The sequence below is a fragment of the Marmota monax genome, unplaced genomic scaffold (assembly GCF_021218885.2).
Source record: "Marmota monax isolate L192 unplaced genomic scaffold, Marmota_monax_Labrador192_F-V1.1 WCK01_AAM20220418_F8-fsc00002, whole genome shotgun sequence".
Lineage (NCBI taxonomy): Eukaryota > Metazoa > Chordata > Mammalia > Rodentia > Sciuridae > Marmota > Marmota monax.
In genome coordinates this window covers 1,805,566-1,822,916 of record NW_026693571.1, presented here as the reverse complement: position 1 = coordinate 1,822,916, position 17,351 = coordinate 1,805,566, and positions in this window count along the sequence as shown.

Genomic DNA, 17,351 nt, shown 5'->3' with positions numbered 1-17,351 from the left:
AATGAAAATTCTCAGGATTAAAAAATAGCAAGTCACTTTACATATACCCAATATGTAAAGGCACTAAGCAAACATTTCCATGTGAAAAAAAATAGGGGCATAAAGAGAAGAGATCTACCAAATCAAGACTGAAATTCAACTAGACACACAAGTTCTGTAGCTTCACAGCTAGTATAGGGAGCACATGGTATCATGATGTTCTCTCTAAAGGGCTTGCATAGGTAGCTCTGTCACTATGGCTTTGCTCGTTACTATCCACATGGCCTCTCTGTTGGCTTCTCTGTGCTCAATTCCTTCAGCTTTCCTCAGCAGATGTTCCAGTACTGGTATTTCTTAATCTTGGGGGTCTCCACTGAAGCTTCAGCTTCCTCCTCACATCTCCTTGCCTTGGCCTATCAGGAACAATCCACAGGGACTCCATCCCTGCTGCACTTTGCCTGGATTCCTAACCCTTCCTTTTAAATCTCAGTGGAACCTCCATGATTCCCTAACTTCAGTATTCTGCAATCCTGAAGAACAAGGATCAGGTGGTTGACATCAAGGACTGCCACGAGGTTGAGCAGTAGTAGTTCAAGCCTTCAGGGACCATGGTTGCATCAGCCTCTGAATGCCTGGGTAGCTAAGAAAACAACTTCCTAGGCTCCCTGTGCAAGCAGGGTGGCCCACTGGTCTCTTGACAAAGGAATTTTTACTTTTACACCCTGGAGATTGAGATGGGTATGGTCTCACCAATTCCTGAGATGCCCTAAAGCCATCTTTCTTTTTATGTCTGGACAAAGTCTTTGGCATTTTTTTAGTGGTCATAACATCTTTAACTACCACACATTACTTAGCCCCAGTTTCATTCATTTTTCTGCAACTGAACTTTCTCATACTGAGAATAAAACTTAAGGAAATGGCCCCAAGGTTGGACAAGAGCCAGCAAGTGTCGCAAAACTGAAATGGTGCAATATTCCTTGCCTAGCACTTCCTGGTTAAATCTATGTGTATAGGAACCCTTTGTCTCATAGGATCCTCTTTTCTTTTAGAAAAGTTTTTATGTCCCCAACTCCCCCTCTCTCTGAGGATGAATTTAGACAGTCGGGAATGTTCTCTATCTTCCTCAGAATCAATTTTGAAATGAACCTGTTTTCCTTTACCAAACTCTGTCTCTCACATTTATAAGATAAGTGAACAGCAGATCTTGTAGATTTCAATAACAGAATGATTACATTTACCTTTAAATATTTTATTTCTGTATTATTTTTTGCAATTTTGCAATTTTATAGGGAGATATCTGTGTTAATTGTGTGGTTATAAATTATAAGCAAGTGGAAAGCAGATTTTTAAATTATTGCCTAGTAACTTAAGCTTGATAGATGGTTATAGTTTCTTACTGACTGTGTATTTTCCTTAATTCTTTAAATAATCAAAAATAATTTTCTTATAAAATGCATACAAACAAAAGACTACATTTCTCATTCTTCCTTCCATTAAAAAAAAAAAATTTGTTGGGGGGATACTGAGGATTGAATTCAGGGGTACTCAACCACTAAGCCACAACCCCAGATTTTGCATTTTTATTTTTAGAGACAGGGTCTTATTGAGTTGCTGAGGCTGGCTTTGAACTCCCCATTCTCCTGCCTCAGCCTCCCAAACTGCTGGGACTACAGGCATGCACCACAGCAACCGGCTCTCAATCTTCCTTTCACTTCAGTTTGGTCATGTAACTAAATTCTGCCCAATGACTAATAACCATAAATTGTAAATGAGATTATCCACTACTTGTATCTTAAAAGGAAAACAGCCATAGTACACTTTCAGCTACCACTGCCTCTTCTTACATGGGACATCTTTGAAATATACGCAGTTACAATAATTATTTTTTCTATTTGATGTTTTTGATAGTAGATGTCACATCCCACAAAAGGAAGAGTAGAAGAGTTTTGTGTTAACTATAGAAGCTGTAACCTACCATACATTCTTACTGTCAGGTTTATCTTATGTGTGAGAAAAGCAATCCTTAAGATGCTCATAGTTTCAGTTTTGTGTTCCATGTACATAAATTGACAGTTGTATCAATTGATTGTCTTAGATGTACCCAAAATTATTATTACTACTAATGATAACTTTAGTATATATTATTTTTAAATTAAATGGTTTTTAATATATGACAAAAAATGTAGCACTGAGATAAATTTGAGTAAATATTTAGTTGGGATTTTATTAAAGCACAGAAGTTGAGATAAGGATTTGTGGTCTGAACATTACTTTCATACCAATCTTTAATGTTTAATAAATGTCCAAATAATGTTGACTTAAATACGGAAGGAACTGGAGGCTACTCATGCTAAGTGAAATAAGCCAGTCTGCAAAAGTCAAAGGTTGAATGTTTTCTCTGATACGTGGAAACTAATCCAAAATAACATAGGGGTGGGGAATAGTAAAAGAAAGATCAGTCAAGTAGACAAAGAGAAAGAGGAGAAGGAAAGAGGATGGGATAGAGAAAGACAGTGGAATAAATCTGACCTGACTTTCCTATGTACCTATATGAATATACAATGAATCTCATCATCATTTACATACACGGGACACTAATTAAAAAAAAAAAAGTAAATAACAGAAAGATCAGTAGAATAGAGGGAAATGGAACAGGGAGTGGGAGGAAGGGAGGGGAATGGTAAGTAATGGGGACTAAATTAGAATAAATTATATTCTATGCTTTTGTAATTAAGTCAAAATATATTCTATTGTCATGCATAACCGAACAAAACCAATAGAAAGAAAGAAAGAAGAAAATAAATAAAGAAATTACTATGGTCTTAACAATAAAGAAAATACACCCTGAAAAAAATAGTGTTAGAAATCATTTAGATTCCCAAGTAATAATGTGTATACTATGCATACAGGGTATGCATTTTTTGAAATTAATTATACTTCCAGAGAGAATGTGAATTACCAGAAATGTAGGTCAGTCCAATGTTAAAAATAATTGGCAGACTTTTGGGGAGATTCTCTTAAAATGTGACTTTGTGTGTGTTCTCCCCATTTCTCTATGCAACTATTCTTCATCACATTACTCAACATCACTTTACTTTCCTCTCCTCCTTTTCCTATTCCCATTCTCATCTTATTTCTTGCCTTTGATTAAGGGGATAGATATAAACTCTAAAATAACATTGAGGGGTCAATCTGTATTTCCATGTGTAACAATGTCAATGTCACTAAATGATGAAATGAATATGTTGTCTTCAAAGTTATTTTGTTAGTGTTTAAAAAATAAATCTAGTTAGTATTTTATACCAATTTAAATATCCCATACATCAAAATTTATTCTCAAATGTTGTTGCTAGAGAACATTACTTAAGGATAATTTAGGACAGAATATTCCTATGCTCTGAAAAAAAATTCTTACAATTCATCTCTCTTCTATTATGCATTACAAATCTAAAAATTCTGAGGACCTACTGATCTCTCAGGAACCATGTTGTTCAGTGAAATAATAAGAAATACTATTAAATATTATCTAATGATAGATACATCTTTGCCCAGACAATGTCAACATAAGAGAATTACTTCATTACTCTATTTCAAGAAGGGTAATAACCCTGCTCAGTAGAGACAAATATTAATTTCTCCTGTTGTTTTTGGTAGTATCAACAATAAGGTTCAGAGAGAACACGTAGTAGCAATATTTTCCGTAAGGTCTACAAAGAAAGGAAGGATCAGAAAAAAATATTGATTTCTTTCAGGTATAAAATAGTTAATCCAAACATTTGGCCTAATATAGTAAACTATATAGCCATGGAACAGCTGTGAGAAAAGACTTTATGAACAAAATGGATGACAAGATTGAAATCTAAAGATGAATATTTGTGGGGCTGGGGATGTGGCTCAAGCGGTAGCGCACTCGCCTGGCATGCGTGTGGCCCTGGTTCGATCCTCAGCACCACATACAAAGATGTTGTGCCCACCAAAAACTAAAAAATAAATATTAAAAAATTCATTAAAAAAAGATGAATATTTGTGGGTCAGAAATCTTTATTGTGATGTACTCCATATTTTGAGTAAATAAATATATTTTTTTTTCTCTCTCATTAGCCATCTGAATCTGTAGGGGAAAAAGGAAGGACTATCATGATGTGAGATTTAGTGCAAAATTTTAATAGAAAACTTATTAAAATTATTTTAGTATATGAATATTGATTCTTTTATTTCTGCTCTAATTACAAATACTCATAGGTTTGAGTGACCCCTAATTCTATTGTTTTATTCATGCAAAATTTTACAGATTTCATTTATCTATGATTTGACAAATATACATATAAGATTTAAATTATTACAATTAACAAAAATCATAATACAATTGAAAAAATATGGCATTTAAAATATTTGATTTCCTTTTGTTAGAGAAATAATTTATAGGCTGAAGTTAAATACTGATATTTCATCAACTATTTTTTGATGAAACTGAAAATATATTTATATATTTTCATACCGTGCCAATTGTATGTCTAACTGAAGTAAAATAATGTCTTAAAATAATTTAATCACATAAACAATGCAAAAATGAATTTTGGAAACAAGGTATTGGAAGGCTGATATGTCTTGCATTTCTTAAGAGTAATATGCAGTTAGCCTGTCATGTTGTCTACATCAAGGAAGTAATTTCATTTTAAAGCTGTTTTAAGTCATATTTTTCTATGGAAAACTAAGGTCATACATAAGAGAGTACTTTGAAATAATAGGTGATATATGAATACAGAAACCTGTCACAGCATCAGTGGTGCCTTACAATCCTAATGGTCCCTCAAATATAAATAAAATAGAGGAGAGACAAAAGTTAGTATAAAAGTCATACATAATAAAAGTTAAAGTAAAGGATAGAGTAATTGCATTTCAGTAATCTTTAACAAATGAATAAAGCAAAACAGTAGATGAGAAAATGCTGCAGCTCAGAAAGTAATTTGCCTTTTTTTCCATTTCATTTCTAGTTTATAATAGGTTTTGTGTCTCTGTCCTTTCAGTAATCTATTCATTATACACCAAATTTGAGCAGAGTTCGTAAAATAATCTCTTAGAAATATAAAACAAAATTCCTTTTTACAGGATCTTTTGAACTATATAAGTCACCTGAGATTTCTATGCAATATTGAAATTAAATTTGGTCAAAATATTTTTTCTCTGCTGTTTCATTATTACTTTAACAACACAGGTGTCTATAATATATTCACCTATCTCATATTAATTTTAATTGACATCATTTCCAACACTTAGGAAGGACATGCTCTCTTTTCTGTGACTATCAGTAAATGCTCCAAAACAGAAAGCATAATAGGTCACTTCAGAAAGATCAAGGTTTTGACCAAGCAGTGCTCTCTTATGCTGGTGTATTCCTTTACATGTGTGTATTTGAGAAGCAAAACAAGTAGTTCCATTAGTTAATCAACTGACCAGCCCCATTTGAATTCAAAATAAGTGAGTGGCTAAAAGGTTTTTATAAAAAAAGACATTGTTTTTCTCATAGCAAAACAAGGACTATGTTTGATAATTATGATTTTTTAATCTTATTTAATTAGAGGACCTTAGTTTAATTTACAAGGGCACACAAAGACCCATTCAGTGTACATGGCCAGGAAGTATAACTTCAGCTCTCCTCTGCAGTTTCTCATTTTGTTCAGCTGCATTAAGAAGTTTGTCTTTCTAGGGCTGGGGATATAGCTCAGTTGGTAGAGTGCTTGCCTCAAAGGTTCAAGCCCTGGGTTTGATCCGAGCACCACACACACACAAACACACACACACACACAAAAGTTTATCTTTCTAAAATCCTAGTTACCTACATCTGCCCTTTGCATTGTCTGCATCAAAATTTTGATTTACTTTTATCAGATTAATTCACCAGTGCATTTTTTTGGAGATAGGTCATGTTTTTAATCTCTTTATCCACAACACCTAGCCACCTAAGTAGCTCAAAGTGGCAATGAATAAATATTCACAGGACAATGAAAGAATGTGAAAAATAAATATACTAGTGACAGATTGGAAAGAGAAAGTAATCAAATAGAATTGCATAACATAGGCAGAATATTTCATTTGAAATGCAAATATTTTAAAGACTTGGATCAAATAGAGATAAATATTAATTATGATTATTAAAAGAGTAAGAATAAGAATGTAAGAATATAATAATAATGAAAGGATAGCTTGAAGATCAATCATCTCTTTCCCACATACTACCTACCCATTTTTAATTTTTTAAAAGATTTACACTTTTTAAAAATTTTATTGGTTCTTTCTAGTTATACATTTTGTCTGAATTTTAAGATATCCCTAACATGTATCTCTAAATAATTTCCAATGATAAATGTCTATAACAAAATTACTTCCCTTTATCTTTTTCTAATTGTTTCCTATATGGAATATATTTTCATCACTCTTGGTTTTTTTGTTGACAATTTTCTCAACAGTTAGTGTTAATCTCTTTATCCATATTATCTTTAAGGGCAGGGGTTGAAGGGAAGTGATTTTTCTGAAAGTTCTGAAAAGAACACTAAGATGTCATTTTCTCTTAGTAATTTTCCTGCTCTCTAGATCCAGCACAGATCAGTTGCCACCTCCCTTCCCCTCCACCTGGGCCTTTGTGCAGGAGCTGTACCCTGTGACGTGGAACTAGATGACAAAGTGCAGGACCCTGGCTTTGTATTGAGTATTATCTGATCTGGTAAGACAATGATTATACCTCTTGGGGCCATAATATTATTGGAGGGCTTTAATTATTCATATGCTTCTGTTATTATAACACCTACATAATTTGTGTAGGAGGGATAAAGCATGGGACTGAACAGACTGGCATACTGAGGCTTTTAATTAGACAAAATAGAAATTAAAACAGGCATAAGTTCTTGTGATACTAGTCACATTGAAAACTGTTGAACTTATTGTTAATGTCACTCTGTACAGCTTTGGATAAAGTTTATAGCAGCAGATTAAGAGACATAAGACCCATATTGAGTTGTGGTCACAGTTATGGAAGAAAGCAGAAGAATGTTTAACTTGTTGGAAAAACAATTTATACTACATTTATTTATTTCTCTTCTTTCCATGTAGCTCATGGCCAAAGATGTACAAGTTGAGTTTGTACAACTGCCAAAGATATAATGGAGAAAGTCCCAGCAAAAGTAATAGCAACTTTGATATATTGTAGAATAAAACATGTGGGTCAAAAAACCATGCTAGCAGCTGTAATATGCTGGGGACTTCCCATAAAGATTCTGGTGTTGTTACTGCATGTAGAACTATCTTGCCTATTTTAAGCACTACCCACAATGACTTGATGCCACCAAGGGACATATTGAACAAGTATACGCCCCTCTTTAGTAATAACAGATACACCACATTAGCTCTCTCCCATTATTAGAAGCCGCCAAATATGTGTTAACTTGTGTGGTCACTGTTACAGGGTTGATGAAAGCCTTTCTCAGATAAAGAATAATTGGAAGTCAAATATTAAGGGACTGACCTGGTTGAGTGCTATCTATGGCATACCATAGGTAGTTGAGAGTGGTCAAAGAACATGTTTCACAGAACATGACATACAACAGTGGGCTCAATACTAGGATCTATGGATTCTTCACCTGCTATAAAATCCAACAGGAACTAGATTAATTGCAAGAATGATTAACTTGTCGAAACGAGCCTTAAAGACAGCATAACTCTATGCAGTGGTCAACTGCTCTTCTATACAAGGCACTGAGTACACTAAATGAGAAACCCAGACATCAGCAGCCCATAGACATTTCTGTTATCTTGCCCTTGGTTGCCAGCATTCAGGTTATAGATAAGGAACACTTCCACTGAACATTTTCTTAAATAAGCCTGGGATACAAGTAACAACCTATAGTTGTTGGCTTCTCAAAACATCATATCAGAGATAAGGAGCATTGGTTAGTCATGGACTGTCCAAGTAAGACCCTAGTGGTTGGCCTTACTGACCTCTTTGAAGGGGGAAGAATTGTTCAAATTTACAAGTATAGACTACTGGTCTTCATAAGTACAGATGACCCTCAGGTATCATCACCCAAGGGACACTTTGTATCACTTTAAGACAGTTATATATTCAGAGGTGTCTTATTCTATTTAAACCCCTAAAGTGCAAACAGAATGTCCTGATATACTTGCCCAGGCAAGCCTACAGTGTAGGCCACTTTACTAAAATAAGCCTAATGGAGCAGATTTGCCATTATTTTGTCTATTAAGTGTTTTTATAGTCTCCACAGGTTAACAACAAATAACATATTTCTGGACTGGGTAATGGAAGTTGTGCATCACACTAAGCAGACTCACTCTTATATGTACTCAGAATTCCTATGGCTAAAGCACAAGAACTTCCCTGGATTGTTCAACCTACAAATGACACAGAATGGACTCAGATAAAGCAGAACTGAACTAAAACACCATATAGATCATGTTTTAATCCAAGTGTACAAACAAATTAATGCTATTTCAATTACTTTAGCATGCTTACTGATAGGTTCTTGCTCTTTATACTACTGTTGTAAGATACAGATGCCCTGTACCTAAGGACTCATGCAGAGGATGTGAGATTGTCTGAGATTATGACAAACATGAAGGGGCTTCCAAGGTACTGTAGGGGTAAACACTAACTAGTAAACTTAGGGGTAAACCTAATTAGTGCCTAAGAATGCTTGCAGTAAGAAAAAGATTTGAAAGAATGTGATAGCAACATGCATTAGTGCATGCCTATACTTCCAGTGGCTCTGTGGGCTGATGCAGAAGGATTGCAAGTTCAAAGCCATCTTCAGAAATTTAGCAAGGCCATGTCACAAAATAAAAAATAAACCAAAAAATTGCAGGGGCTATTGTTCAGTGGCTAAGCATCCCTGGGTTTAATCCCAGGTACCAAAATAAAAATAAGAAATAAAAAAAAAAACCAATGTGATAATGAAGGAAATGGAGAGGTGAAACTAGCTATATTTTGTCTATCTCCAATCTTTAGATGAGAATCAAAACAGAGTGGCCCTGGTTATAAAGCAAAAGATTGTATTCATAAAAATATGAAGAAATCCACCTGCTAAATGGTCATGCAACCTATTGAATATATTCCCCCTGCTTAGAGGGAAAAGTTTAGCCCTCTATTATATCCCAATCTACTGTCATCAAGGAGTGTGAGTTTGTGAATAATAAAAAATGTCCAAAATCTCTCTGTTGAGTCCTTCAAATTCTTTTGTTGGAATCAGAAAACAGTATTCTGGGGTGTTTGCTGTACTGGAGTTGAAAAATACTATAGGAAATGCTGTCCAGTTATATCTGCTTAATTTTATATTTCTACTGTTTATAATCACGAAGATGGGAAACCCTCTGGTTGAATAGTATTTCCCATTGTCTCATCACCATATGGGTAACTACTTACTTATTTCTGAGTCAAGCCTGCTCTTGTATTCCCAGATTACTTCACTGCATTTGAAAACTCTATTTGTCTTTTTTTTTTAAAAAAAAACACATTCTCATTCCTAACTTCTGCCTTCCACATTCCCTTTATCTTTTTCCTATAACTGAAAAATGGACATTTCTCTGCTACCCTATCAAGTGAAGACTTTGTATTTTTCCCTTACAATCTGCCCCAAAACCAGGAAAGTGGGAACCAAGTGGTATTCTTTTGTATAATGTCCTTTTCAATGTTGTTTCTAAGATGTCTCCACCCCTTCCTTTTTTAGGACCATAATTTTAATTCAATTATTCCAACTATACTTCTTCTTTGGCCTTATTGAGAACCCTAATCTTTTAAATCTAAGCTTTAAATAATTTTTTTAAATCAACTTCCTTTTTGGTTTGTCCTGTTGGCATTCCATTTACATGCCATGCCATATTATTTTAATTTTTATAAAGAATTTCAACTCATGTTCCCTCAAGTCCTTTATTTAAACTTACATGGTAAAACTATAATAGTCTTGGCAACTCCAAAATACATCACCATTCAATCTGTGTGCTGGATCTGAGGTTGCTGAATACTTCTGATGAAGTCATATACACTTAAATGTGTTTCCATTATTAACTAAAAGGTTTGAACTCAACTGTGCCTGTGTTACTGGACAATCTTCTATCTCTTTTCCAATTTTCACAATAGTTATTTCAACTCTTTAAATACATATCCATATAACTCTCAGTACAAAAGCTCACAATTCATTTGCAAAAAAATAAAATAAAATAAACGTTACCCTGCATACTATCTAATACTTTGTTGGTAATAAACTGAGTTGGATGAAATTGTACAATTTTAAATCTGCTAAGATCACTTTCTGACTCAAAAAAAAATGGCATATGAAAAAGTAAATAATATTGAAAAAGTACAAGAAGGTAGGTAAAGTGTTTCAGACATGAATGAAAGTATATAAAATTACTAGTTTGAAAAGCTAATGATTTTAAAGCAATAAAATTATCAAATCATATATTTTATTTTATTTAGTATTATATTATTGTTAATAAATTAATTACATGGCACAAGAAATTCTATTGATTCTTTGAAGGCACTTAAATAACATACACTTAAATATAGCATTTTAATTTTTTAAACTAGTATGAATTTTTTTATTTTTCTTTATTTTATTTTTAGCTAGAATGAATAAAAATAAAGTATTTGGCTTTTAGTTGACTTGAGATATAAGATTATATTAGTGACTTTACTTATAGATTTTATGTCTAATTAACTTGAATTATGGGGAAAATCACTTATTTAAAATCTGTCAGCTTTCTATTGATTTATGTGTCCTTTTGATTATTTTAAGTTCATGACCTAAAGATTATAAAATCTGGTAAACTCTGGATGAAACAAGTATAGACCTATTTAGAAAATATTCTAGAATTCTGTGACATTCTAGGGATATTTTTATGATTAGTGCCATTACTTTAGACAGCAAAATTGGTGAAATACTTGATTGAAGTTGTTAGTCAAATCAATAGAGAGACAAATGAATCAGTTCCAATGAGGCTACTCAAATTAGTATTAATTTGCAAGTAGAGTTGTTACCAATTAAATGATATTTGTTGTGCTGTGGATTTGATAATATTTATTGATAGCTAATTTATAAATCTATCACTAGATTATGATTTATTTTAATATTCTATACTTTTCCCACAGAGGATCACATTTATTCAAAAGTATGTAAACATGTTATGCATGGACTTCCTATCATTATAAGCAGAAAAATATATAAGCAAGATTATAAAACTTCTTGCTTCAGATTTGGTCTTTGGGTCAATGACACCAAAATCATAAACTTGATTGTTTTTATTCTATTTTTTTCATCATCTCTCAGGACTGAAATGAGAAAGGTTTTTCCATAAACAGAAATTCTAGTAGGCAAGACCAGAAGACATAGTTTTTTCTCTGGAACACGTGATTGGCTGTAGGACTTTTTGCCTTTGTTTAGACTTTAATATTTTCACCACAGGATTTTTGTAAAATGGCCTACAATTTCACTGTTTTAAATTTGCTACTACTTCCCAGTCTCTAATCCATTTTGTGTCTTGTCTTTCTTTTTGGGAGGAGGCTACTGGGGATTGAATCCAGGGGTGCTTTACCACTGACAACATCCTCCACCCTTTTTATCTTGAGATAAGTTCTTGCTAAATTGCTTAGGTCATTGCTAAATTGCTGAGGCTGGCCTTGAACTTGTGATCCTGCTGTATCAGTTTCCCAAATTGCTGGGATTACAGACATGCACCATGGCACCCAGCTCATGTCATTATTTAATACAAAAAAAAAAAAAAAAAAAAAAAGAAAAGAAAATTTTAACCCAGGGATAAATCATTTATTGTAAAGGGAAGAATATTTATCAAAACATATGTGAATTTCTAATGTAGTATCTTTCTCAGAACATTTTATTTGATATTAGTTGAAAGGTTGCCCTTCACAAAATGTGATTTTTGTGAGGATTTTAGAATCAAAATTCTATAAAATAAAATATCAAATGTATTGATCCAATATTAACTTTAATATTTTACAATATCATGAAGGAGATAAATATGGGATCTGGTTTAGAATAACTGCAAATTTCTCCTGTGTATAGTCCTTTCTTTTTGCCTGAAATATTATCATATTATTTTTTCTTTACTAACTAGACTTCCTCAATATCTAGTTGTTTCCTAATTAATAACTGTAGTACAAAATTTGGTAGTGTGGCCATTTTGATATTAGTAATTCTGCCTATCCAAGTGAAGCCAGAAGTAGACAGGCAAGGAAGGGTGAGATTCAGAGAATGGAGGAATTGAAATGTCCTTTCAACTTTGCTTTGTGGATGTCTTTGCCTATAAGTTGAATCTTTTGTTCACAACATATGGTTGAGTCTTGTTTTCTAATCCAACATCCCAATTTTTGTCTTTTAATTATATAGTTCAACCTAATTATATTTTTGTTATGGAGATATAAGTTTTACTTCATGCCATTTTGATTTATTTCTATTGCTGAATTTAGTCTTGATTTTCCTTTAATTGACTATTTTTCTAGGAAGATTTTTTTTCCTCAGCTGGTTTTCATTTTTATTTTTTCATTTCTTCTGCATAAAATATTTATTAAATGTACTTTTTAGTTTAGGCTTACTGCTTATAAATTGTTTCAGTTTCTGATTGTCATGGAAGGTTTTATTAAATATTTAATTTCGGTAATTTTGCTCATAATACTGTAATCTTGGTTAATATTCATTTTCTTTCAGGGCTCGTTATATTATAATCCATGTCCTCCTGTTTTTTATAGTCTGGACTGGGAAATCAGTTGCACTCTGAATTGGCTTACTTCAATATGTGACCTGATCTTTTCTTGTAGCTTCTAAATTTTTTTTTTATGTTTATTCTGTATATTCAGCATTTTATTTACATATGGCTTGGAGCAGATTTTTTAAAATTTATTATTTATTTTTTAGTCATATGTAACAAGAATTCGATTTTGACATAATTACAAAAGCATGAAATATAATTTGCCCCAATTCAGTCCCCAGCTCTTCTTCTTTCACTCCCTTTGAGAAGATCCTTTGTGATTTCACCTATTTGGGGTTCTATATTTATTCTTGTACTTGGATTTTCCTTTCATTTCTAAAATTTGAAAAAGTGTTATATATATATATATATATATATATATATATATACACACACACACACACACACACATATATATACACACACATACACACACACACACACACATATATATATATATATATATATATACATAAAGAACACTTTTTCAAATTTATATATATATATATATATGTATATATATATATATATATATATATATATATATATATATATATATATAAATTCACTTACTCTTGCCTCTCTAAGTAACCGTGGTCTGTGGTAACTAGACAAATGGGCACCCTAGTAGCAGTGACTGTCCCTTCTTTTCCCAAACTAAATTAATCCAGAACTCATGATGGTCTTTACTTTGAATTCTTGATTAAATCTCCATTTTCTTAATTGGAAACAAGACTTAAGTCCTGAATCTCAGTCTTGTTGAGGTGACCTTAATATTTTGCATATTTGATTTTGCCTCTTTCCATGTCCAGAAGGAAATGTAAACCTCCATTTGTCAACTGTCACAATTCATCCAAAACATGGCCTTTGATCAGTGTCTTTTTACCCTACCCTACTCAATTGAAAACAAGACTATTTATTTTCAGCCTTTTAATATTACTTGAACAAATAATTTTTGTCATAGAAGATCCATCTATTTGGCTCACAGCCTAAATTCATCTAGTCTTCCTTAGCCTTTTTAGCACCAATTTTTCTAAGGTATGTAGAGGATAGATTCATGTTGAGAAGAATTTTATAAGAAAAGCAGAAAATGAAGATTTTCTCATATTTAAAAAATTGTAGAGCTTTCAAGTGCATTTTACTCAAAGTATCGAGGAACTCCTTCTAAAAATCTGAAAGAAAAAACATAAAACTTATAATTCTATTATAATTTTCATATATTGATGTCTTTTATTGAGCCCCTAGGCCATGGGACAGAGTTAGAATAAAGTTTAAAATGGATTCTTTAACTGATATATGATGCTTTCCCCTGACTTTGGGATCCAAATACTACTAAAGAAATTCCTTTGAAAAAATAAAATATAGAAAAATGTCACAAGATTTTTTGAATTTTTATATTAAAGTTGCAATTTTTAAATTGAAAACAATATGTTTATTTTAAATATCAACTTTGTACTCAACTTAAAATACAACAGTGGGGGCTAGGGACCTTTATTTGGCATTGTCAAAGTAAAATAATAATTCTTATTATAACTAGCAGATTGTGTAAAATTTCAGTGGTAAAATGGATACTTAATATGATTTGTACAACATATTTTAGAAGTCGAGACATCTTTAGCATATCATAAATCTACCAGTAAGCTGTAAAATTAGTCATAATGAACTCACTATATGAGAATGTGTTTCCTCTTTTCCATTCAAAGTGGTAAGCTTACAAACCTTGTTTATTACAAATTTTCTGCCAGAAATGATTCCCTCTTGTCTTTGGATAGGCATGAGTCTTTGAATAATTCAAGCTAAAAGAGTGGGCTCCATTAAAATCTACCCAGAAATATTGAATATGTTAGGCATCATCTATATCAATAAATATGTATATTTATATCTTCTCTCTGATTTTAGAAAAATTCAGTGTATATAATGTAGCATATAAGGTTACTGAAATAACTATGCATAACATAAATTTTGGGGAAATATATCTATTCTTACCCATGACTTTCAAAAACTAAAATCAATATGCTCAGAAACAATTTATAGAATAAATTCTTAATTTAAAAACCAGATATCTGATCAACACAGCAAAAAGTTGCTTATTTCACAAATGAATGGATCAAAAGTCAATTTCTATGTAGTTGGCTTTGTGATTGAAAATTTGCATTTATTAATATATGAAAATTACAGGCAGAATTATACTTATATTTTTATTTTAATCCTACTACTTATTAGTGGTAGGATTCAGGATTTTATATCAATGGCTGAATTAATTTAATTCTGATCTAGTTTTTAAACTTGTCCATAAGTTTTGGAACAAAGGAGCTTGTAATTTCAAGATGATTCACAATATTTTCAAAGTTTATAAAAAGGGAAGAATTTTTAAAATAGGGGAAAAAAATGAAAGCACTGGAAATGTCTTTGTCATGAGAAAGAGCCTATATAATCTTTTATTGAAAAAATTAGGAACTCTTTTTATTATTGTAGCTGTATCCTTGACAGGATGAGCTAATTTATGTATTTGTATAGATAGGTATGTATGTATATCTACATGTACCTATCTATCTACACACACAGAGAAATAAATACATATTTGTGTAAATTCATTTGTGTAGATATATCCACTCCACTTTCCTAAGCTTGAACATCTCAATCTGTACATTTTACCGGTCCATAATCATTCCTCATTTTACACAGTAGGAACATATTAGGGTGGAAAAATTTCTTTTTTAAGTCTAGTTATATTCTCTAAATTCTGGGAAAGTAATACATACAAAATTTAAAACTAAATCTCTATTAGTTATGGTGGGAGAAAATTCATGAAATGAAGTCTGTAGTTTACAGATATACCAACCACCCCTAATATCAAAACAAAACAAAACAACAAAAAAATCACATTATAAATTTTATCTCTGTGCTTTTGACATTAGGCTAGACATGGAAGCCAGTGAGGTGAATGAGACCCAGGTTTGGCCATCAAAAAACTTGCATTTCCTAAGCAGGTTTAGAAACCCTGCACTCTCCTGAAATAATGGTGTAACTTTCTACTTCCTTTTGAAAATAAAGCACAGCATTTTTCTAGGAAAAGCATTTTTCACTTAGGAATTGACCTTTTCCTTCACAATTCTGGAATACTTTTTCTTTAATTAGCATACACTTGGGCCAAGGTGGGTGATTAAAAAGTAAATGTACCTGAACTAAGTCAATCGAATTTGAGTGAAGCTAAAGATCTATGATTAGAATGGAAAGTATGTATTCCATTTCCCCTTCAAGTCTTGTTAGAATAGGTCATGAAATTTAAGCTGTCAAGACTTGAATCTTAGTGAGGAATTGGAAAAAAGCCAGCTCCAAGCTCTTTAAGCGGATGATGACTTTGGTGTTATAAAGTGAGTTCTACTGCTGTCTTTCCTAACATTTTAACCATCCTCTATAATCTTCATTCCTTGAACTCACGAAGTTAATTTTTATTCTTTTTAAAACCAATATATGGTTTTGTATTATGCCCTTCTTAAATGATACCGTATGATAAAACAATACAACTTTATGAGCTGGTAGAATATAAACCCTAGACATGAACAAAAGAGGCAATTTAATTGCCATAGAAATCGTAAAAAGTAGGGACTAGTAGCAGTGAGCAAATAGAAAATATATACGAGTACTTAATAAGCCAGTGATTATATAAAGATAAAACATTGTCCAAATTATTATGTTTTGGGATAAGTGTTAGGTTTCTTATCTAAGAAGCCAAAATATAGCTAGTAGCTACTCAGAGCAATAACAGCAAAAAAACATACTTCCTACCATTTGTGTCATAAACATTTAGTGGAAGAAATAGGGGAAAATAAAAGAATAATATGAAAGAAATCGTCCATGCCCAAGAAAATATACGGAAGAGCAAAACAAGATATTTTATGATCAATGTTGTAAGAGACGTAACCCAAATTTTATAGAATTTCAAATTTGGAAACATGATTGTGGAAAACATTGCAGACAAGAAGGATATTTTTAAAACTCAGTGGAAATAAAGGATATTCACTGATTATGTCTCATAGAAGTCCAAGTTACTCATGGAGGTAGAGTAAAAAATTAAACAGATATTTGTGGCAGTATCTTGAGGTTACTAAATGCGTAGCTGAGTTGTCCTTATATAAGCAATATCAGTTTTCTTTTAGTAAAGGAGGAGCATAATGATCAATATTTCTTAACTCATTTAGGGCCTTATTATTCTATGGTTCCCTGTTTCCTTGCTACTTGTTTAGTTGTAAGCAGGCTTTTTTCTGCAGGTTTTCTCAAATGGAAACATTGCAGGAATAAGGAAGACAGCAGTGTTTGCATTAGTGTTCTGTAAATTGCAACATGGTGCCAACATTAATTACTGACATTCAACTAATGAGAATTTGAGAATTGTGAAATATACACAGTTGCTTTTGTGTTTCACTTTGGTGATCACTGGAAGGTTTTGGAAAACAAAGCCCTTTTTTTCCCTCAAATTTCCTTTTCTCTAACATTTAGGTCACTATCAGCTCTTCCCCTCTCTGTAGCCACCTCAGATGTCTGAAGAGAAAGCATTTAACAAAACTGTTAAAATATTTTTCCATTTCCTTTGTTGTATTTGT